This window comes from Odocoileus virginianus, chromosome 13 (assembly GCF_023699985.2).
Source record: "Odocoileus virginianus isolate 20LAN1187 ecotype Illinois chromosome 13, Ovbor_1.2, whole genome shotgun sequence".
NCBI lineage: Eukaryota > Metazoa > Chordata > Mammalia > Artiodactyla > Cervidae > Odocoileus > Odocoileus virginianus.
This window is the reverse complement of record NC_069686.1, coordinates 40,566,069-40,589,937: the sequence shown is the minus strand read 5'-3', so window position 1 is coordinate 40,589,937 and position 23,869 is coordinate 40,566,069.

Below are 23,869 nucleotides of genomic sequence, written 5' to 3'. Positions count from 1 at the left end.
CCATACACAGGAAATTCCAAAAGGTAGCTCAGAGGTATCATCAAAAAAGCAAGACAGTTCCAGAAAAAACATCTATTTATGCTTTATTGACTATGCCAAAGCCTTTCACTGTGTGGATCACAATAAACTGTAGAAAATTCTGAAAGAGATGGGAATACCAGACCACCTGACCACCTCTTGAGAAACCTGTATGCAGGTCAGGAAGCAACAGTTAGAACTGGACATGGAACAACAGACTGGTTGTTGTTCAAGGCTATATATTGTCACCCTGCATATTTAACTTATGTGCAGAGTACATCATGAGGAACGCTGGGCTAGAAGAAGCACAAGCTGGAATCAAGATTGCAGGGAGAAATATCAATAACCTCAGATATGCAGATGACACCACCCTCATGGCAAAAAAGTGAAAAAGAACTAAAGAGCCTCTTGATGAAAGTGAAAGAGGAGAGTGAAAAAATTGGCTTAACATCAACATTCAGAAAACTAAGATCATGGCATCTGGTCCCATCACTTCATGGCAAATAGATGGGAAAACAGTGGAAACAGTGGTAGACTTTATTTTGGGGGGCTCCAAAATCATTGCAGATGGTGATTGCAGCCATGAGATTAGAAGATACTTGCTCCTTGGAAGAAAAGTTATGACTCACATAGACAGCATATTAAAAAGCAGAGGCATTACTTTGCTAACAAAGGTCAATCTAGTCAAGACTATGGTTTTTCCAGTGGTCACGTATGGATGTGAGAGTTGGACTGTGAAGAAAGCTGAGTGCTGACGAATTGATGCTTTTGAACTGTGGTGTTGGAGAAGACTCTTGAGAGTCCCTTGGACTGCAAGGAGATCCAACCAGTCCATCCTAAAGGAGACCAGTCCTGGGTGTTCATTGGAAGGACTGACGCTGAAGCTGAAACTCCAGTACTTTGGCCACCTCACGCGAAGAGTTGACTCATTTGAAAAGACCCTGATGCTGGGAAAGATTGAGGGCAGGAGGAGCAGGGGACGACAGAGGATGAGATGGCTGGATGACATCACCTACCCCAGGGATATGAGTTTGGGTAGACTCTGGGAGTTGGTGATGGACAGGGAGGCCTGGCGTGCTGCAGTTCATGGGGTCACAAAGAGTCAGACACAACTGAGTGACTGAACTGAATTGAACTGAAATATTTGGAAAGATACCATGTGGATAAGAATGGCAATACTGGCTATTATGACAATGCCATATTTTTAAAGGCTCAAGCTATGTTCAATATGACAAATCATTTGGAAATATATATATCAAAATCACAATGAGTTACCACTTTTCACTCTCAAAAGTATGGCCATTAATAAAAAGAAATATGTAGGAAATAATTGTGGCAAGGATGTAGAGAAAGTGTAACCCTTCTGCACTACTTGTAGAAATATAAAGTGATATAGACACTATGGAAAACAACACAATGATTCTTTAAAATGTTAAACACAGAATTAGCATGCAATCCAGCAGTTCTCAGTACACATGCAAAAGAATTGAAAGAACTCAAGCAAATATTTGTACATCTGTGTTAGTAGTATCATCAGTCACACTAGTCAAAAGGTAGAAACAACCCAAAAGTTCAACAGATGAATAAAAAAGTGTGGTTTATAATACAATGGACTATTATTCTGCCTTAAAAGGGAATAAAATTCTGACACATTCTGTAACATAGGTGAATCCTGAAACATTATTCTAAATGAAACAAGTCTAACACAAAAGTACAAATATAATTCCACTTACTTGAGGTATCTACAACAGTCAAATTTACAGAAAGAACAGTGGTTGCCAGAGGCTAGATGTGGGAAGAATGGAGAATTATTGTTAAATGACACAATTTCAACTTGGGGATTTGAGAAAGTTCTGGAGGTAGATGGTGGTAATAGTTGTACCACAATGTAAACATACTTAATGTCACTGAACTGGACATCTAAAATGCTGAAAATGGTAAATTTTATTATTGTATTTCTTAACTACCATAAAAGTATCAGTCTTAGATTCAGGACAACCCCAGTCATATTCATGTAGTATCTTTTGGTAGAAATTGAAAAACTTATTCTAAAATTAGCATGAAAATGCAAAATATAGAGTAGTCAAAAAATAATTTCAATAAAAATGAATAAATTTGGAGTACGTGATTTATAGACATACTATAAAGTTACAATAATCAGTCACTTTAGTCGTGTCCAACTCTTTGTAAACCTCTGGACTGTAGCCTACCAGGTTCCTCTGTCTATGGAATTCTCTAGGCAAGAAATACTGGAGTGGGTTGCCATGCCCTCCTCCAGGGATACTCCTGACACAGGGATCAAAACCACATCCCTTACATCTCCTGCATTGGCAGGTGGAGTCTTTACTGGCACAACCTGGGAAGCCCCTACAATAATGAAGTTAAGGTGGTACTGGTATCACGATAAACATATAAATCATTGAATTGAAATGGAAGAGAATTTAGATATAAATTTCTAGCAAAGAAGGCAGGTAATTCAAAGAAAAAGGAAAATTAAGGGTGCATGAAAGACATGAATACCCATACAAAAGACAGAAATAAATCTTGACCCTTACCTTGAACCATGTAAAAAAATTACCTCAAAATGGGTCATTTTTAGATCTAAACAAAAATGCTAAACCTATATAACTTTTATAAGAAGACTGGGAAGAATATCTTATAACTTTAAAGAAACCAAATATTTCTAATATGTAGAATATTAACCATAAAACAAAAAAAGACAAATATGGCTTTCTCAAAAGTAAAAACTTCTGCTCTTTGAAAGGTATTATTTAGTACATGAGAAGGCAAGGAAAAGACTGAGGGAAAATATTTGCAGAATACATTTCTAATAAATGACTTCTATCCAGCAATACATAAAGAATTCTTAAAACTCAGTAATAAAAATATAAACAACATGAGTAATAAATGCAATGTGCAAAAGATTTTAAATTTACAAAGGAGTATATAAACTGTACATAAACATCATAAAATATGTTTAATATCATTTCTAGTTGATAAAATGCAAATAAAAGACTATGGAGACAATAATAATGGTTGGCAAGAATTCAGAGTTATGATACTTTCACCAATTGTTGATGGGAAAGAAAAATGCTATAGTCTTTTTAAAAAACAGTTTTGTACTTTTAGTTTTTTTCATGTTAATCATATATTTAGGGCTTCCCTGGTAGCTCAGATGATAAAGAATTCACCTGCAACACAGGAAACCTGGGTTTCGTTCCTTGGTTGGGAAGATCCTCTTAGAGGAGGGAGTGGCAATCAGCTCCAGTATTCTTGTCTGCAGAATTCCATAGACAGAGAGGAGCCTGGTGGGCTACAGTCCACAGGTCACAGAGTCAGACAAGACCAAGCGACTAACCACACACAATCATATATTTATCAAGCTTTTCATCAAACCCACTTCTAGGTATTCTTTACTCAAGAGGAATAAAAATATATGTCCATATAAAAAGTAGTATGCAAATATTCACAGCATCTTTATTCATGACAACCAAACATTTACAACAACCAAAGTGGCTATCAACTGAAAGGAAAATAGAAAAATGAATTATAGTATATCCATACTATGAAATACTACAGAACACTTTAAAAAATGAACTACTGATAAATACAGATGGACTAATCTCAGAAATGTTACATTAAACAAAAGAAGTTAAGGATGAAAGACTATATACTATATTAGTTCATGCATAAGATATTCTAGATATGGCAAAACTAGAATGACAGAAAGTTGATCAAAGGTTGCCAGGGTCTATGGTGGAAGCAGCGGATTGTTGGCAAAGATGCTTGGGAACTTTTCATTGTTAAGGATAAATTCTTCATCTTGACATAGTGATTATTGAATATATTAATGCTAATTCAAATTAAAAAAACTGTAAACAAGTTGAAAACTTTTATTGAATATAAAATATGCCTTCATAAAGGTGATTAAAAAGTAGACATTTTGTTGCATTTGAACACATATGTATCTAGTAAAATGATAGATGCAGGGTATTATTAACACAAAAGCAGAATAGAGGTAACTGGGATGGAACAGGGAGAAACAAATTCTTTGGAAGTCTTGGTAGCTTTCTATTTATGCATCTAGGTACTAGGTACATTTATCTCATTTATTTTTATTTATTCATTTATGTGTTTATTCTAAATATTAGTCTGCATGGATGTGCTATATATATTTATCAGTGAGAAACAAATAGGGAACTAAAAAAAAGTAAAAAAGATTAAATAACCTAGGGATGGATTACATGACAAAAGGTCATTATTCAAGGAACAAATTGTCAGGAAGACAGCAATACCTTCAAAAGGTGTTTTGGTGGGAAGCATAGTATGGCAAATGCAAACTTCTCTTAGAAAACTGAATTTTAGGATATTTCCTTGAATTCTATTTCTAGGAGTATGGAAGAAGAAAGAGGAAGTACAAATCTTACAGAGGTTGCTAGCTATAAAAAGGGAAAGTAACATACTCCAGGAAAATACCCAAGACTTTTTGTTTATTCAGAAAATCAAAAGTATAAAAGAGAAATGCATCATAAATCTATAAATCAGCCTGACTGCATATATGTAAATGTGTTTTATAAAGATTTAGGTTACTATAATTTTGAACTGTCTAAAATTCATTTTACAATTGCCTGCTTTAGAGTTTTCTTTCTTCCCACCTACAGAAGAATGTATATATGAATAGAATTTTAAAAAATGATTAGGAATATGCATGTTTCAAAAACTCAAAGTTAATCATTCAATACATTTCATTTATAATATTTAATGACAATTATCAAAAACATCCAGGTGTAAAAATCTTCAGACCTTTCTGTCTATAACATAGTGGATTATCCTACCTAAAATGAAAAGACAGAAAATAAAAATAAAGTCAAAAAATAAAACTATTCAATGATATCACATAGATCAGAAATGTCAAATAGCTTTCATAGACCCATTTAGAATGATTGCCTAGAGTTCTGTTTTGAGAGACTCTGATTCAAGTCTGCATTTAGGAATAAAATTTCTTATTAATAGGTTAAGAATATCTGCCCTTGGTGGAGAAAGAGAAAGAGTATTGCATCTGCCAAGCATTATCATCCTTATTGTTGGCAATTATATGACTGAAATCAAATAGCATAAAAGTAATATTGTAAAGTAATTAGCCTCCAACTAATAAAAAATAAATGGAAAAAAAATTTTTTTTAATTTTTTAAAAAGTAATCTTTTAACAAACTCTCCCTAGTTATCCCCCTACTTCCACAAAGGAATGTATCCGATTAAATCAAAACCAGTAACTTGATGAAAGTTACGACTTTCTTCCTCTCTCTCTCTCTCCTTTCTTTTCTTCTTTCCTCTTTCCTTCCTTCTTTTTGTCCTTCTTTCCTCTTTCCTTCCTTCCTTTCATTTGTTCATTCACTTAACAATTATTTACTGTACTATGAGGGAGGTCGGATATGGAGATGTATTGGCCTAGCTGGCATGAGGCTCAGAGTGGATATGTTAATAAAATAAACAGCTAAACAAGCAAATGCAACAGAAAAGCAATCTCAAACTGTGATTAGTATTTTCAAGGAAAAATGTAAAGGACAGAGATGTAGAATAGTGGGGTAGACCCCTCCAGCTGGGACCTGAGTGTGAGAAGCAGCCAGAGGAAGGAGCACTCCAAGCAGGAGGAAGGGTCCCTGTGAAGATCCCATGAGGGGAAGAAATTGGAGGCTGAAGCAATGTAAAGGAGGACAGTGTGATGGAGCCATTTGTATAAATTTCAGATTTTTATGAAGTTTTTTAATTTTGGATGGAATGTTGAACTTATGAGTCTCAGTTTCATCACATATAAATTGAGAACAAGGTACTAGGTAATCTGAAAGATTCCTTGAGGTTAAAAAATAAAATGTCTTGTATACTACTAAATAGTCTATCATCTCTAAATAAACTTATCTAGTAAAAACATAGTCAATGCATGTACACCTGTGGCTGATTCATGTCAATGTATGGCAAAAATTACCACAATATTGTAAAGTAATTAGCCTCCAGTTAAAATAAATTAATTATTTTAAAAAAACATAGTTATTCTAGAAGGATTCCATAAAATAATGGAGTTTTGGTATAGATGCTTTCCTTAGATTTAACTGAAGGGAGCGCTGTGTACTTTAAGGAAATTCAGAACATGTAGACAGGAAATAGCTTGTTTTTGTCACAGTGAAAATAAGAACCGAACAGAAAGACATTCTTACTTGCCACCCAATCAAACCACGTTTAAGAATGTGAGGAACAATTAGTAATTAAATTACAGGGAATTTGGGAATATATTCTCCCATAATCAGAGTAAAAATGAATGCTACACAAGTATTTGGAGCAGAATATGAAAATCAAGCTTCAGAATTTTGCTCAAGTGATCTTACCTGCCACAGTTTATCAGTAAAGCAAATGGGTGTAAGCAAATGTATATCTCTTTTTTAGAAAATAATTTGTAACTGTTTTGTTTATTATTATGATTCATAGAGTTTGACATCTCCACTGGATTCAGGATAGAAGGGGTGGGTCATTAGCTTTTCTGCCTCAAGGAAAGAGGTCTCAGCATGCCACCAGCAAAGCTCAAACAGTCTTAATAAGGTCATCAATTATCTCGGCCTGGATATACTTTGAAACCCTGGGAGGTGAAACCCACAAAAAGATGAATTACCTTTCTAAGGGATTTAGCAACACCATCATGGAAGTCAAGGGTTTGAGTGTCCGTCCAGTATGTTCTAGGAAAATGTCTCAGAAGAATTAGATAATGAAAACCAACACCCCATCCTCTGAGAGATGGAATTGCTTAAATGTCTTTAATTGATACTTATTTCTTGGACACCAAAACAAGATTTATTCCTGTTGATATGTATTTTAAAAAATTAATTTGCTTATTTAGGTTGCCTTTATTGATATATAAACAGGTAAAACCTGCATGATAGATACACACACACAAGCACAATTTTAAGGCAAAACAAACAGATAAAACAAACAAAAGAGATACATATAACAAGAAAAATTAAATTCATTAAAACAACAAATTAAAATACCATGTTCATGAGCCACTACCCTAAGACATAACCCTTGTAGACAGACCAATTTAAATAAGTGGGCTGTACACTCTGCCCTCCAACTCCTCCAGGACAGGGCAGTCAGAATATTCCATAAGGGTTTGTCAAGAAGGCCAGTCCCCTGAGGATGAACTCTGGCCAGTGGGATTTGTCCTCAGCTAATTAGTTGAGAGGTGGTGATTTCCCAGGGGGCATCATTGGTCTACACACACACTTTCAATACTTAACACCTTACCACTTACATTTCCTTGACTGCACACGTAAATGACTTACTTATCCTTTGCATCAATAAACTCTCTCCTTGGAGGGCTGCTTGGTTTCAATACTGTCTCATATAGCTAACCTCAAAGGACCAGGGACTTGCTGGTAAATATGCAGAAATACAGTGGAACCTACTGTTGCTGGCTTGTGAGAGTAGAAAATGAAAGTTTCAGGAATTGCAAGCTAATTGCTAGCACCATTATTAACTAATAAACATTTACTTAAAGTATATTTAAGAAAACAAAAAGAATACATACAATTCATCAATTGCTAATTATTTCACTACATTTCACTATTATCTAAATTCTTGATGTTATTTGTATCTATTTTATCTGTATGGTGGAAATACTGTAAAATGATGTGCTACTATGCACTTCTTACCAGCTCTGTGTTCAGCTATGTCATATTAATAGCTTGTAATTGACTGAAGTGGGTATATTTACATGACAAAAATCAGCTAACATTGCAAAAGAGAGCCCCTGTCCCCCATCCCCTTCACCACAGCCTCTTGTTAAAGATTTACCAGCAATGCAACTACTTTGTACATTAACTTATGCAGGACAGAACATCAAAAGATTTTAAACATTACCTGTGATAGCAACACTGACATGTCACTACAAGGTCATGTGAAACCTCTATCAAGCAAACATGGATGAAGAGTTGATGAGTAGAGAGACCTAGTGTGTACAGAGAGCTTGATCCACTTACATCATCTTCATTAAGCTTCACTACAACCAGAGGTCAATATTCCCATTCTACAAATGCATAGATTGCAGTTTATAAACGCTTATAATACTCTGAAGATCTTCCAGCTGAGAAATGGCAGAGCCTGGTCCTCAAGCAAGCAAACTCCTTGAGCAATAACTCTTTTCCACATGACACTCACAAAAGTTCAGGGTACTAGCCTCTCATCAAAGGTCAAAACCTAGGAAATCAGTAACCTAAAATCCTCATTCTACCTTAGAGAATTTGAACACATGTATATGTTTGCATCTGAAAAGACAGCAGGGGGCAGACATCATGTGTCCCTCTCAAGAAAGAAAAACAGATTAAGTAATGAGCAAACACTGAAAGCTTCTGAACACAGAAGAGAAATACTAAAGACTTCACCTTTGAATATATTCTTTTACTCAGAGGATTAAATGACAGGAAAAACAATTGTACAGAACTATTGCTATGCAAAAGGGTTTGATAAAAACGTTGCATGCATTTGTAATTTTTCATTTTCCTCCTATGGTTTTATTATACCTGCTATAAACAAAAGAAAATTGTTCATATTGAAATAATGCTGAAAATACCATTCCCCAGGGAGCTGGTACTAATGCCTATCCTTTACTCTTTACAGAATAAGTATGTAACAAGCATTCATGCTAAATGCCAATGAACTTGGAAACTGACATGTTGATTATCATGTTTGGATATTATTCATTTTATTTATCTTTGAAACTACAAACAAGCAGGCCCATTCTATAAATATTATCTCCATTGGAGAGCTACTGCTAATAAAAAATTCTACATCTTTTTGGCTACCAAATTCACTGAAACTCGTTGTAAATATACAATACTCATTATAACAACATTTTTTCAGTACACACCAAAGACTGTTGGGAAGAAGGAAGAGGCAGTATGGGGAGGGGGTGGATAGGGTAAACCAGTGGAAAGATGCAATGAGAGCTGTGTTGGCTTGGCAAAGTCCCACTGAATAGCAAGCTGGGATTCTTTTTGCCAAACCACTCCAGGCTCCTGAGGGGCGGGGTGTGTCCCATGTCTGTTAAGAGGGCTTCATTCCAATAAGTAGAGGGAATCACTAGTAGGGAAATAAAGATATAAAAGGAATTACCAAACCAAAACCAATGTGCAAGTATACACACAGGCATAACACACACAGATGGGTAGAAAACACACTCAGTGGGAAATATTGGCCTCACAGGGAATATCACCTTGATTTTGTGTGCCCCATTTAGGGTAGGTGCAAGCTAAGAAACCATCAAAAATTAGTAACCTGAGATAATGTACACTGAGTTTAAAAGTTGGAAGCACTCAGTTGGTATTTTAGTACTCTGTGGTTCCAGCTAGGATTATGGCTCAAAAAGGTAGGTTTTCATAATTAGCTGTATGATTGTTTTAGCATGCTCATGGGGGCTCGCTAAATCATATTTTGAAAAAGACGTATGCCCAAAATGAAGTAGAAAGGTCAATTACAATGGCAATATCATCTTCGTCAAAATTGTCATCATCACTATCACCACCATCATAAAGAACATCATCATCATCATCATCATCACTAGCAATTACTGAATGTCACTAAGCCAGAAAAAAAATGTGGTGTTACATGTGCTTGATTTTTATTTGCATGTTTGCTTTTTAGGGGAGGTGGAAGTTTTACTCAAGTTGAGAAATGGAGCCCCACTGAACTGGCACAGGGATTGGTCTCATTTTTGTCTACATATTACAAGCCCCATTTCCCATTTAAGATAGCTTGTTTTTTAGCAGCTACACTAAGGAAATAAAAAGAATGGTGAAGAAAAAGAAAATTTGTTGGATTTTGTATTTACTAGCATATGAAACTGAGGCATTTCCTCTAACTTTCCCTGAATAGTACCCAGAAGTCCACTGTAGCTTTTCCAAGTGAGTGTCAGGAAGGTCTGCTTCTTTATCATTTTTTTTTCTCTCTTTTTCAGTTTTATTCTGCAACTTGAGTCACATAAAGTAAGATGTAATCATTCTGTTATTGACACCATTAGATAAGAGAGAATCAAGAGCAGGAATTCTAGTAGTAGCATAATAGAAAGTTTTCTTTAGGCATTTTTTCATATTATGAAACATAATAGGCATGGAAATGAAAATTATATACCTAATATAATAAAGCTTTATGATTAGTCATTAAATTCTATTAATAATTACAATGAAAATGATTTATTAGTCTTAAGACATAGAGACCATCTAACCAAATCAGTTAAGCATAACATATGTATGCACAGAGATAGGAGGGAGATGCAGATGAGATTGTTCAGAACTTTTGATTTTGTTTTTAACAAAAAGTGCACTGGTTTCAGCTAGCATTTTAGTGAACAAGACTTGGATTCATCAGTGTCCTTAACTGGTAAGTGAGTTCTCTAAGTGAATGTTCTTGATGCCCTGACAAAGTGATATTTTTATACGCAAGTCTGAAAAAAACTAATCCATTGATTGGAATTTCCCTTCTGCAAACTTATTGCAAACCCTGTACTTACTTCTCTATTGTCAGTGGGTGCTTCTCGTCTCCTCCCACAACCTCATCATGTGCACATACCAACTTCATGCTTTGAAATGCTGTTCACTGAACTTGCTCATGATCAACACCTCCAAACAACCCTTGCCTCTGTCTAGGTCTTATAAATATTCACTGGAAAGCTGAATTACAGAATGTCAAAGATGTACACAAATAATGCATGTGAAAACGATTAAGAATTCAGGAATAGAAAAAGCACATTGGGAGTTATGATTAATTCATGGGATATTATTCCATCACTGATCTTATAAACATCTTCAGTGAATGACACATTTGAGGGAGATGTTGTAGTCAGAATTCTAAGAAAATTTAGACTCTAGCTGGAGAAATAATGTATATTTATGTATATTTATATTAAGGAGCCATATTGGATAAAATATTACTTAAAGAAAAATTAAGAATATATGTATCTTTTTTTTTCTATGTTAATATCCTTTTCCATTTCACTCTAATGCATTTGTTTAGTTAATTGTGGTCAAAGTCAACTTTAACAAAGTCAACTGCATAAGTATCAGAATAGTAAAGATATCACTGTTAAAATGAACATTTGACTAGTTATCCAAATGACATCATTGCTTTCATTTTTTTTTATCATACAATATGATGATGATGGTGGATGACAGCTTTCATTTTGGAAATAGATATCTAACAAATTATAGGTCAATAAACAAATTATTTGGTTCATTTCTTTTGCTCATAAAATTTCCTGAAACAATTATTTTCTCCTTTTGTAGGAGTGATATGAATCATAGACTCATATGTAGAATGATGACTTCACTCAATCTAACACTCACATTTTATATATGAAAACCTGAAACCAGTAACATGACAAAAGGACTTATACAAGGTTACATAAGGGGTGAAACAGCAGTTAGAACCTAGAGTTCTCAATTTCCAAGTGAATATTCTTTGAATATGTTTAAAGCATTTTAGAATTGAATTCAATATAATATACATATATATATATATATATATATGTATGTATGATTGCAACTAAATCATCTCAAGGTCTTTCACAAACTATTTTGGTTCTATCATTAAGATAAAGCACTAATTTAATGAATTTTCATCCATGTTTTAATCTCTTAAGTCAAATATGATCTTCTTTGGGGAAGGATATTAATATAACAGAGATTTGACATAAAAGGGATGACAGCAGGCAGAAAGTCCTCACTTCCTCACAACCTACTTCTCAGAGATTATGTCCTTGTCCTCAGGCCTTCTGCATGGGAGTTGGGCTAGAGAATTCAGTTATTTTGGCCTCAACAGATTTGATCATAAGTGGACATTTGAGGAAAAAAATGTTTTACTGACTAGGCAGAGTTAATTGTATCTTTTAATTCATAGTTTAAACTGAGATGATGATCATGTTCTGGACTTCTGAAGTACTGTGGAGTTGAACAGAGAGATGACACCATTTATTCATTAACTCAGCAAGTGCTTATTGAGAGCCTGCTATGTACTAGGCACGCTTTGAAGCAAATGGGACATATCAGCACATAAAAGAAAAATCCAGCTCTTGGGAGCTTGTGATCTAGTGGGAGAGACAGATAATAAAATAAATAATAAATAAATAAGATATGATGCAATATATATGATAAAGTGATAAAGCCTATGAAACAACGAAAATACAAACTGAATAAGGGGTGGCATAATTGCTGAGTCACAGTTTTAATTTGAAAAGGTGACATAGGAACCAAGACTTTGAAGAATATAAGAAAGTTTTATCCAAGAAAATACATAGCAGAAAAAGCTTCAGGCAGAAGGAACTTCCAACAGGAAAAGTCAGGCTGGCATGTCCCAGGAATACCAGCAAGGAGGCCAGGGTACCCCAAGTAGAGAAAGCAAGCTGGCAATTGCAATGACAAGACAGGGAGGAAATAGAGGACTTGAGTGTCTAAGATTCTGTGTAGAATGATGACAAAATATTTCTCAAAGAAGTCAAGACTGTAAGACTGCAGAAAAACATTTGGAAAAAAAGGAAAATGAAATTGATGTGCAAAGAGAAGTTGAGACTTTGTGAATCAAAGAGGGGAAGCTGCTATGAGTCTTGGCAACATTTTCCATAACTTGCATCTTTCAGATTATCTATTATTCTAGTAAACCTCTTTATTTACCAGAGTTATCTAGAGACGATTTACAGCACAACACCTTGGATTACATGACTTTGTTGTTGTTTAGCTGCTAAATTGTTTACCACTCTTTTGTGACCCCATGAATTGTATCTCATCAGGCTCTTGTCCATGGAATTTCCCAGGCAAGAATATTACAGTGGGTTGCTGTTTCCTTCTAGTTTTAAGCAAATATGCCAGAAACAGTTATGTTGGAATAGATTTTCACAATCAGTATATATATATATCAAGGTAACATTTTATATCAAGACAAAAACCTAGAATGACATTCATGTGACTATTCTGTGAATTTTCAAAATAGAGGTAATTAATATCTTGAATATACATCTTAAAAGTAAAATTTTAAAGCTATTTTTCAATGTTAAATTTGGATGGACCATTAACATGAGAGATATGACTGCTTAATGTAAAACAATTTTGTATATTAAAATAAGTTCCTACAATAATACAAATATATTTATGACACAGGGCATAATCTTGAAAAAGAAAATAAATTTAGGCAGCTCTGATCCAGAATGCTGGATGGTATTTTTGAAGCTAATGATGATGTAGGAGGTATAATAGGACAAAATGACTTAAAATCTGCATTAATGCTGAAACAATAAAAATAAACACTGGGGAAATCTTAAACCCTCTAAAAGAAATATGAGCCACAGAAATAGTTGCCTTCTAAGAAAAAGGTAAGCAGTAAAAGAGAAAAAGAATTAACTTAGTTAGTTAATTGAGTCATTATTTATCTTTCTTCAAAATGACAAATTGGGACTAAATAATTCTTAAGGTCCTGTCTAGTACAGGTATCTATGTGATACCTAAGCATAATTACCAACTGACTCACCAAAACCTTATATGAAAGTTCTTCTCTAGAACAACCATTATCAAATAGGTAAAGCCTCAAAGAACAGAACATGGACAGAATCCTGGGGTTAGGAGATAATGCTTGAATGAAAGATGATTTGAAATACTTGAAGAGCCTAAGTACCTCAGCCACTTAGAGGACATTCTGATGTGCCACCAAGGAATCTCAGCCTACTGTGTTTGAAGCAAAATGACTGAAAAACTTGATCTTTGCTTTTACAGTCTATAGAATTTTTTAAAATTTAAGGGGACTGAAAGATAACGTAAAGCAAAACCAAGATAACCATACAACTCTCCCAATAAAAAAGAAATCAGTAACTCAGAGAGACTGTTCAAGACTCAAGCACACAGTTGTGAACTCTGTCTCCTGACACTCATTGCAGGATTCCTTCCCTAAACCCACACAGCAATTCCTTAGCTTCAGAGCACACACCTCACACAAATCCTGATCTCCAAGCACAAATACCATTTAGCCATGTTTCTGCTCTCTGTGGTTTATACTAAAAAGTTTTCAATGCAAAGGATGGTGAAAAGTATACATTTTAAAATTGGAATTCATTGATTAAAATTCCAAACTATAAAATTACAAAGGTCATAGAAGTAGTCACAGATGAACAAGACACATATTAGCTATAATCCCTTCGTGAGTCTTGGCTTCAAATGAAAGGAGTTCCCCCTAAAATGTTGAGAGACTGCTCAGGGATAGAATTTTGAAACCTCCCATCCTTTTTGGGCTGGGAAATTTGCATGTACAATTACTACATTTACATGCCTAATTACCCCACAGGAAGGCACATATGCCAATTGGCATTTGAAAATGTGTTAACTGCACACACAGAAGGGTGGCCCTTTAAAATGTTGGCCCTAGGAATCTAATCATTAAGAATGGGTCCTGTGAGTCAGAGTGGGGAGAAAAGATGGTCCATTTTTGCAGCAATTTGAGCATTTCCAGCCTGGATGCACACAAAAGTTGACTGATACACAAGTAGATGAAAAATTGTGTTTTCAGAAAGTACTCTGGTAACCAGCAGAATCCACAGGGAACGTATTTCAGGCATTAGCTAATTGGATTAGCTGTGGTGTTTTCTGTGGATCCTAAGGAATTCATAAGCTATAGATTAAAATAATCAAACAACCCTGGTCACAGAGGTAAAGAAGCTTTTTTGTTATGCTAGTGAGCACTCAGCCCTGTGACCTCTAAGTATATTCAGCCCTCTACTTTCTCTAAAGCAGATGGAATATATTCCATGGAGTTTGAAGTCTATGTCTTTTTTTCCCCCTGCATTTTGTAAACAAAAGTCCTCAGAGAAAACATCATAATTTTGAATCCATCACTGTGGTAGAACAAAGATGGCCTGTTCTCCCAGAATTGAGTAATTTCCTCTCTGCAGGAAACAATGGGTGTAATCAGTTTTCTTGCTTCCCAAGCCATTTCCTCAGCTCAGGATACCCCCATTTAGCAGTCTTCTCTCTCTGCCATGCAAAAATGAGGATTTGAAGATTCCTGCAGGGCTAGATGCCACCTATGGAAACATACCAAAGATTATGAATCACTAGATCCCTTAGGATATAGGAGTAAAACAGGTTGGAGCCTGAACTTCAAAAATTATATGGGCTGGTGTCCAAAAATACCTGATTCTAAACACTCTCAAATTCCACAGTGGGGAGTTTATTTTGGACTCCTCTGATATGATTCAGAAGCCTATCTAGGTGGTTTTTGAATTTGCCTAGGCAAGTCACAGACACAATGAATCAACTAAATCATTGAAAATCAAAAAGGGAGAAACTGAATGGTGTTTCAATACTCCTTGCCTTTGAAATACTCAGTGTATTACATAAATAAAATTATATATAAATGTTATTAAAACATTATATATAAATGTTATTATATTATAAAAATATATTTAAAAAGTCACCACCTTTTTGTTGTAACTTTATGTAAACTTTCTATCCTCCTGGAAACCAAAGGTAATTCTTTTCAGATGAGGACACAAAAATATTGGGTTAACCAAAAAGTTTATTCAGGTTTTTCTGTAAGCTCTTACAGAAAAACTCAAATTTTGGCCAACCCAATGCTATTCCACCCACATAATCAAATCTTACTTACCTATCTATGGTAATTAAACACATAGTAAGTAAACAAAGGTAATCAGAATGCTGTTTTTCTAATTTTAAGTACTGCCTGATTTATCTCCAAACAACAACAACGTCTGAAACAAGTACTGAATGCACGAAGACTTCCTTTAGTACTCTTACACAAGGGCATAATGGAATGATAGACAACACTGTTCTGGGAATGTATAGATCTAAAGTCTAAGAAAACACTGATGGATAACATTGTGCCTTATTTCAATCCATGCTCAACTCAAAGTCAGTGAATACTTTGTTTTTTGTTTTACCACTTGTGTCCCATGTGTGAATCTCCACTGAGACATTTTCCTGATCACCATATGGAAAGCAGTCTCCCTGACTCTATATTCTTATTATCACTACATCTAGTTCAAGTCTTCTCAATATTTTTCTGATTCTCAAATCATCTTTCTATTTTCATCATTTTGTATAATCCAAATCACAAGAAGGTAAGTACCATAAGAATAAAAGGAAAGCTAATATATATTTTTGTAACATCCTCATCACATAGAACTAAATCTGAAACATTTTATTTACTCCATGAATATCTATTCAATGACTCCACTGATCATTTAATATGTTCCAAGTATTTTTAAATACTTGGAATCCTCATCAATATTCCAATACTTGGAATACTCATCAAATCCTCAGCATAAGCTTATGGGAAAATACAGCAATCCCCCTTTACCCATGACATCCTTTCTACAGTTCCAGGTACCCATGGTTAACTGTGGTCCACAAATACTAAATGGAAAATTTCAGAAATAATTCATAAATTTTAAACTGTATGCCATTCTTTGTGTGCACCATCCCCCCCTTTCCACCCTGGATGTGAGTTATATATTTGGCCAGTATTTCCCACGTGTTAGTCACTTTGTAGACTTTTCAGTTTTCTATGGTATCACTGAGTTTCCCAGGTGGCTCAGTGGTAAAGAATCTGCCTGCCAATGCAGGAGACATGGGTTTGATCCCTGTGTTGGAAAGATTCCCTGGAGTAGGAAATGGCAACCCACTCCAGTATTCTTGCCTGGAGAATCCCATGGACAGAGGATCCTGGTGGGCTACTGTCCATGGGGTCTCAAAGAGTCAGACTTAACTAAGCAGCTGAGCACACATACATCCTATGGTATCACAATTCTTATGTTCAAGTCACCTTTATTTTACTTAATATTGTCCACAAAGCACAAAAGTAGTGATACCAGCCATTTGGATATGAAAAGAAAAACCATAAACTGCTTCCTCTGAGTGAAAAAGTGAAAGTTCTCAACTTAATTAAAAAAAAAAAAAGTATGCTGAGATGGCTAAGATCCATGGTAAGAACAAACCTTTCATCTGTAACATTGTGAAGAAGGGGAAAAATCGGTGCTAGTTTTGCTATTGTACATCAAGCCACATAAGTTATGGCCACAGTGCATGGTAAATGCTTAGTTAAGATGGAAGAGGCGTTAAATTTGCACAAGTTACTTTGAGAGAGAAAGACCACATTCTCATAACTTTTATTACAGTGATCATTATAATTGTTCTACTTTATCATTAGTTATTGTTGTTAAGTTGTTGTTGTGCCTAATTTATGAATTAAACTTTACCTTTTGTGTGAATGTATAGGGGGAAAAAGCAACATTATATATATATATATATGATTAAGTCCTAACCAAAATTTCTGGCATCTACTGGATGTCTTGCAAAGTATCCCTTGCACATGAGTGGGGACTGCTGTACTGTAAAAGGAGGCTGAGGCTCTAAGGTTCTAAGGTGAGCGTTGTGTCCAAACTGGCATAGCTAAAAAATAGGGGAGTTGATTTGGTTCTCAGACCTGTCCTGCTACAAAGACTATTCCTTTCCATTACATGCTGCTGCCTCTATTCTGATCTGTGTCAAGATATTAAAGGTAACCCTAGATAAATAATTACTTTTGGCCAAGTATTAGCTATTTACCCAAAAAAGGAAGGCTTTGGACTAGACATTCTTTTAAACTGTTGGATAACTGCCAAACTCCATGACTTTGTTCCTTTCTATTTTATCCATGATCACTTTCATACATTTATTTTCTAAGGGACAAACATACCTATTCAAAGTGCAAACACACACTTTGTTTTCAAAATGAATTAAACTGAAAGTACTTTAATATAAAAACTGTCTCACTGCATTCAGTCACTCAGTCGTGTCCGATTCTTTGCAACCCCATGAATCACAGCACTCCAGGCCTCCCTGTCCATCACCAACTCCCAGAGTTACTCAAACTCATGCCCATCGAGTCAGTGATGCCATCCAGCCATCTCATCCTCTGTCGTCCCCTTCTCCTCCTGCCCCCAATCCCTCCCAGCATCAGGGTCTTTTCCAATGAGTCAACTCTTCGCATGAAGTGGCCAAAGTATTGGAGTTTCAGCTTCAGCATCAGTCCTTCCAATGAACACCCAGGACTGATCTCCTTTAGGATGGACTGGTTGCATCTCCTTGCAGTCCAAGGGACTCTCACTGCATTAAATGTTGTCAATTCTGAACTATTCTTCTAAACATGATTAAAATAATAAATTTGGTCAAAACAAGCAGACTAAGAAGAGAGGGGATGATTCTGAGAGGCTCACCATCAAACTTTTAAGGAAAACTCTTTCTGAAATTATATGAGTGTCAGAGCCTATTTTTTTTTTTTTTGTCCTCTCAGATGAATTTTAGTTGATATCAAATGTAATCCTAGAAGAGCTGTACTATTTTCTTCATTTTTCAAGTATGTTTTTGCCAATGCTGTTTGATCTTTTAATGACTCCAGTTTTTTAAAGAATAGTTAAACTTAAAAAATAAAAATCTCAGTTCTTTTGAGAATTCTATTTACTGAAAAGAACTACCAAAATGCAAATCAATTTGCCCTCTTGACTTTAGTTAAACTCTTGTGTAAAGGAAATATACAAATTTCAATATAATTCATTATACTGTATGAAGTCTGGAACAAAGTTTTTAAAAGTGAATTAGAAGCAATTATTGATTTTAAAAAGCTTACTTTATCCAACAGTTTTGTCTCTCTTGCTCATTTCCTTATGTAAAAGAATTTAACCAAAGAAAGTCAGCATTCTAATTCAATTTCTCCTCCAAAGTATGTAATTTTATTTCGTCATAATGGCTGCTTTTATTTCCAGGGTCAGATTTTATTTAAATTTCAGTCCATTAGGAACAAAAACTTGCCATTTTCTGATAAACAAAATCAGCAGGGGAGCCTCTTCAAACGAGAAATGTATTTCCATCGACCTTTGTTTTATTTGATCTAAATGACAGGTATACACCACTTTTCCTGTGTTTACTTTTAAAGATTCTGAAAAAATGGGGGTGACATTTTTAACAACAAAACTAGCAATCACCCTAGTAGTCCTGTGACAGGCAGATGGAAGAAATGATAAAAAGATGTAATCCATTGCTTTAGACCACCAAAGAGGCCTAATATGAGTCATTAGCAGAAAACCGTTAATTTTCTTTTTTCCCTATTCTGACTGTTGTTTGTGGAAGTGTTCAACCTCTTAGGAATTGGAACATTTAACTGTTTCTTGCAATTTTGCAAGAGGGAGACCAAAGCATTAACAGAAGGGAATTAAGGAATATATTATTATACAGTTTAAGAAAACTGAGTGATCTAGGTAACATTTTTAGAGGCTCTTAGATTGAGCTTGATAATAGCTAATAAAAAGAATAAGCACCAGTAAAGCACATTAAAGATCATAAAGGATTTTCACAAGTAGTGTATCATTTCCTACACAACCTCACAAAAAATTATGAGTCTCAGCTACTCAATCATGTTAAAATAGAGAGCTAGAATCCAGGTATTCTGATTCCAAATTTAAGACCTTCTTAATCCATATAGACTAATCAAAAATATGATATTTTTATCTAATGAGGCTGCAGGCAATCACTTCCACCAACTGTTTGCTTTGCAAAACGTCTGTGTTCTAGGATACTAAATTTGTCAATTACAGGGGCAAGGGAAGGATATATAGATATAGATATTTAGATAGATAGATGAGAATCTATATAGATATATATTATGCCATGCTTCTTCAAGTTATAATAATCAAGGAAACTTTTACTCTGCAGTTCTCTAAGACTAAAGTTAATAAAAAACCTCTTGATTAATGAATGCTATACCAGAATCTCTGCTCTTGTGCACCACTCTCCTCCACCCCATATCAATACAAATAGTATGGATATAAATGGCTGCAGAACAACAGATAAACACATTTATATATGTATACACTTTATATATAGGGTTACATATAGAGATATATGGCATGCTGCTGTTCAAGGTGTCACAGAGTCGCACATGACTTAGCGACTGAACAAATATATATGTGAGTATATATGTATACTGTAAATCTACACACATTATATATTTATATGTTGATGTTTATATATATGTATATGAATGCATGCATTAGTTTTTTTCACATTCAGAAAATTCATAGATTTATTGTGAACTGGCTTTTTTGTAACCAATTTTGCATATGTGAATGTATGTTTTCTGGTCACCCCGATATGACAGGTAATTAGTAATAAATACATTTCAAAATATGGTAAATCATAGTGCTTTATCAGTCACTAAAATTGTGTCAATTAGTGTCAATGTTTGATTTAAGCATGCTTATTTTAAAAACAAATACAGTAGTTAGCCAAGTCTTTTTTATAATCATGTGAATCTCATTTAAAACCATGATTTAAAAAAATAAAATAAAATTATGATTTTAAATGTGAATATATGTGAAGGTAATTTCTGTAAGATAACAAATCATTGGTTTAACTATGTACATCAAGATATTTAATATCATGGACATTATAAAAACTCATTCTATCTAGTGTATTACTGGATTTCTTAAAAGATCAAATCCAGCCTCGTTATATCTTTAAGATAGTAGATCAAATAAGCCCTTCCCATACCTAAGATTACTTCTTAATATGTATAGAATTTTTTTCTCATTTTATTTATATTCAGAGATGATGCATAGAATAGAAATGTCTTGTTTCTTGAGGTCAGAATAAGAACAAAATGAAACTTTTGTAGAGCATTGTACAGGATTTATCTGATTTGCAACTCTCTTTATCAGAGTCATCTTGTCATCCAAGAGATTATGAAGACTAACTAACATCAAGCAAACATTTGATTTCTAATACTTTTCCATAGTACATACACATAGCACTTTAAATATTAATACATGCAACATTCATCATTTAGAGGGAGGTGTGGATGAAATCATGATCTTTTTTTCAGTTCCATATGCTCCAACTGTTTTAAAAATCAGTTCAATATTCTATAATAAGTCAGACCACTGCAACTTTTGAGTGATAAAACATGGTTTTGAAACAGAATGTGAAAGGCAACTGGATAGAAAAATAAACTTTCTCTTGAAGGTTTATAATATGTTGCAAACAGGAAAAAAGTAGAATCCTTAAAATAAGCTGAAAATAATTTAGAATACAGCATTAAGTATCTAAACAAACTCATAGATGATCACTTCACAACAGAGCCTAAGGGAATTCAGACACTTGTGAGAATCTACATAGTTTTGCCTTTAATGGTACAAAATATATTCTTGCTGGAAAGACTGTCCTAGTTAGGGTAAATACAAAATAATTACTCTCTTGTATTCTATTGCATCTGAATATCGTATTTTACTATCTGGACCATAAGAACTAGATGTGTGTATGTGTGTGTGTGCATGTGCATGCATGCACTTGTTTAGATCAATAATCAAAATTATATGAAGACCATGTCTGATATTTCTAAATAATTTGAAAGGATGATGTGGTTTAACTAAAAAAGCTTCCCACAGCTAAGTCTGTAATATTTTTTTTCATGTAGAGAAAAGTAAACCAAACCAATTATAAGCATATACAGCTGACCCTTGAACAATAGGAATTCAAACTGCAAAAGTGAATGTGTTACTCACTCAACATGGACTGTAGACTGCCAAGTTCCTCTGTCCATGGAATTCTCCAGGCAAGAATACTGGAGTGGGTAGCCATTCCCTTCTTCAGGGGATCTTCCCCAGCCAGGGATTGAACACTTGTCTCCTGCATTGCAGGTTGATTCTTTACCATCTGATCCACCAGGGAACCCCTTGAACTGCAAGGGTCCACCTATATGCAGGTATTTTCCCCACTAATTAGTGCTACAATATTATACAATGATCAGTTGAACCTGAAGATGAAGAATCACAGTCCAAAATGGAGGGCTGACTATAAAGTTATTCATGGATTTTCACCTATGCACAGAGGATCGGTGCCCCTAATCCTCACATTGTTTAAGAGTCAACTGTATTTTCAAAGAAAAAAAAATATTGCAAACAATATAACCTACTGGTATGGGAACAGGTACAATTTTGCCACATCCCCCACCCCACCCCACACCCCCCCACTCAAAAACATGGCATTGTTGGGGTTTTTTGCTTGCCACTCTTACAAACTGCCACTTGAATCTAGTGGGTGGAGACTAGAGAGCCCAACTAAACATTCTACAGTGCACAGGACAGCCCTCCACAACAAGGAATTATCTGACCGCAAATATCATCAGTGGCTGAGGCTGAGAAACTCTGCCCTAAACAGAGACTACTGGTGAGGTAAATATTTAGTTTAATACAAAAATTGTCCACAAAGAAATTAAGGTGTCTTGGGAAAAAATGCATCAGTGGAGTAGAACATATACACACACATATATCACCATCCAAACAAAATACCAGTGAGTACTGCCTATCAAACTCAGGACAAGAATGAAGTTAGATGGAATATATCTAAGGACTAGAAGATATCAGTGAGCCCTTACTTAACCCATGCAGTGATCAGAATGCCTTATTGTATAAGCCAAAGTGAAGAATTGAGCTTTAAACAACAACATTTTCCCTGCTAGATATCAGGGAGTCTACATACTTCTAGATTATTTTTTTCCCTACCTCAAATAGGAAATGCCTTCCATTCTTGCTGCACTTTGTCGCTGCCATTCACAGTTAGGGTTTTTAATGCAATATGATAGATTTATTTTTAAATGCTTTGAGTTTGCTTTTCAATTTAATGATTTGTTACATTATTTACAGGCTAATTTAGTGAACCTACATAAGATTAATTGCATGGTCTTTTAGGACACGTGGCAAATCATTAAAAAGTGATAAAACCAGGCAACTGAAAAACAAATGGCTTGTGACATATGAATGGAATCCTCACAACTGTTTATTAATGCATGTTTTGGTGAGATTTGTTGTAAACTTAAAAACAATACTAGCTTAAAATTGAACTTAAGATTGTACAATATTTGAAAGTAAGAGATCTGGATAATTCAATAAACCAAAACAGAGTAATTAGCTATTTTTATAAGTAGGAAAAAAAAAAACAACCTCTGACATACAAATTAAAAAAAAACAACAACTAGTCTTTAAGTCATATTTCTTAAAGGAAAGAATTGACAGAACTATCTTAAGGGGACTAATTTTTAATTTGAAAATAAAATTCTAGCAAGTGTACTTTTTATCTAACTTGTGCTTCTGCAATAGATAAGGTCCATACTATTAAAATTGAAGGTTGTTTGTAAAAGTTAGATTCTACAAGAAATACTTTGAGCGAAAGAAGGGGAATTTGTTTCATACAGTTATGTCATCTTCTTTTCTATGTAAATATGGGGAATTTCTATGGGTAAACTTCTGGCATGTTTTGGGTAATTATTTGGATGGCTGTGCTAGGGTAGGAAGAATAAAATGTCTTAATCTATATGTTCAAAAACTGATGGTGCCTTGCCAGTTTTATGCTCAAAACTTGTTTGAAGTAGTGTGTTTAACACACATTTCCTAAACCTCTTCAAAGCATCTAACAGCTGTGACACAGAGTGACTAACCATCCCAGAATGCCCCAGACCGAGGGACTAACAGGAATGCCAGACAAAACCAAGTCAGAACTGAGCAGCAGAACTGGCTGGTCACCCTATTTGACATTTCTTAGTAACTAAATATTAGAGACGATTCCTGGCATCATGGTAACTGAAATTGACTGGAATTAGATATGAAGCCAGTGAGATATAAGGACAATAAGATAGACTAGATATGTGCTCTAGGAGGGTGTATTAGTAAGCGCTCTCTTGAGAAACAGAACCAATAGGAGATATAGATGTAAATCTACATAGATAA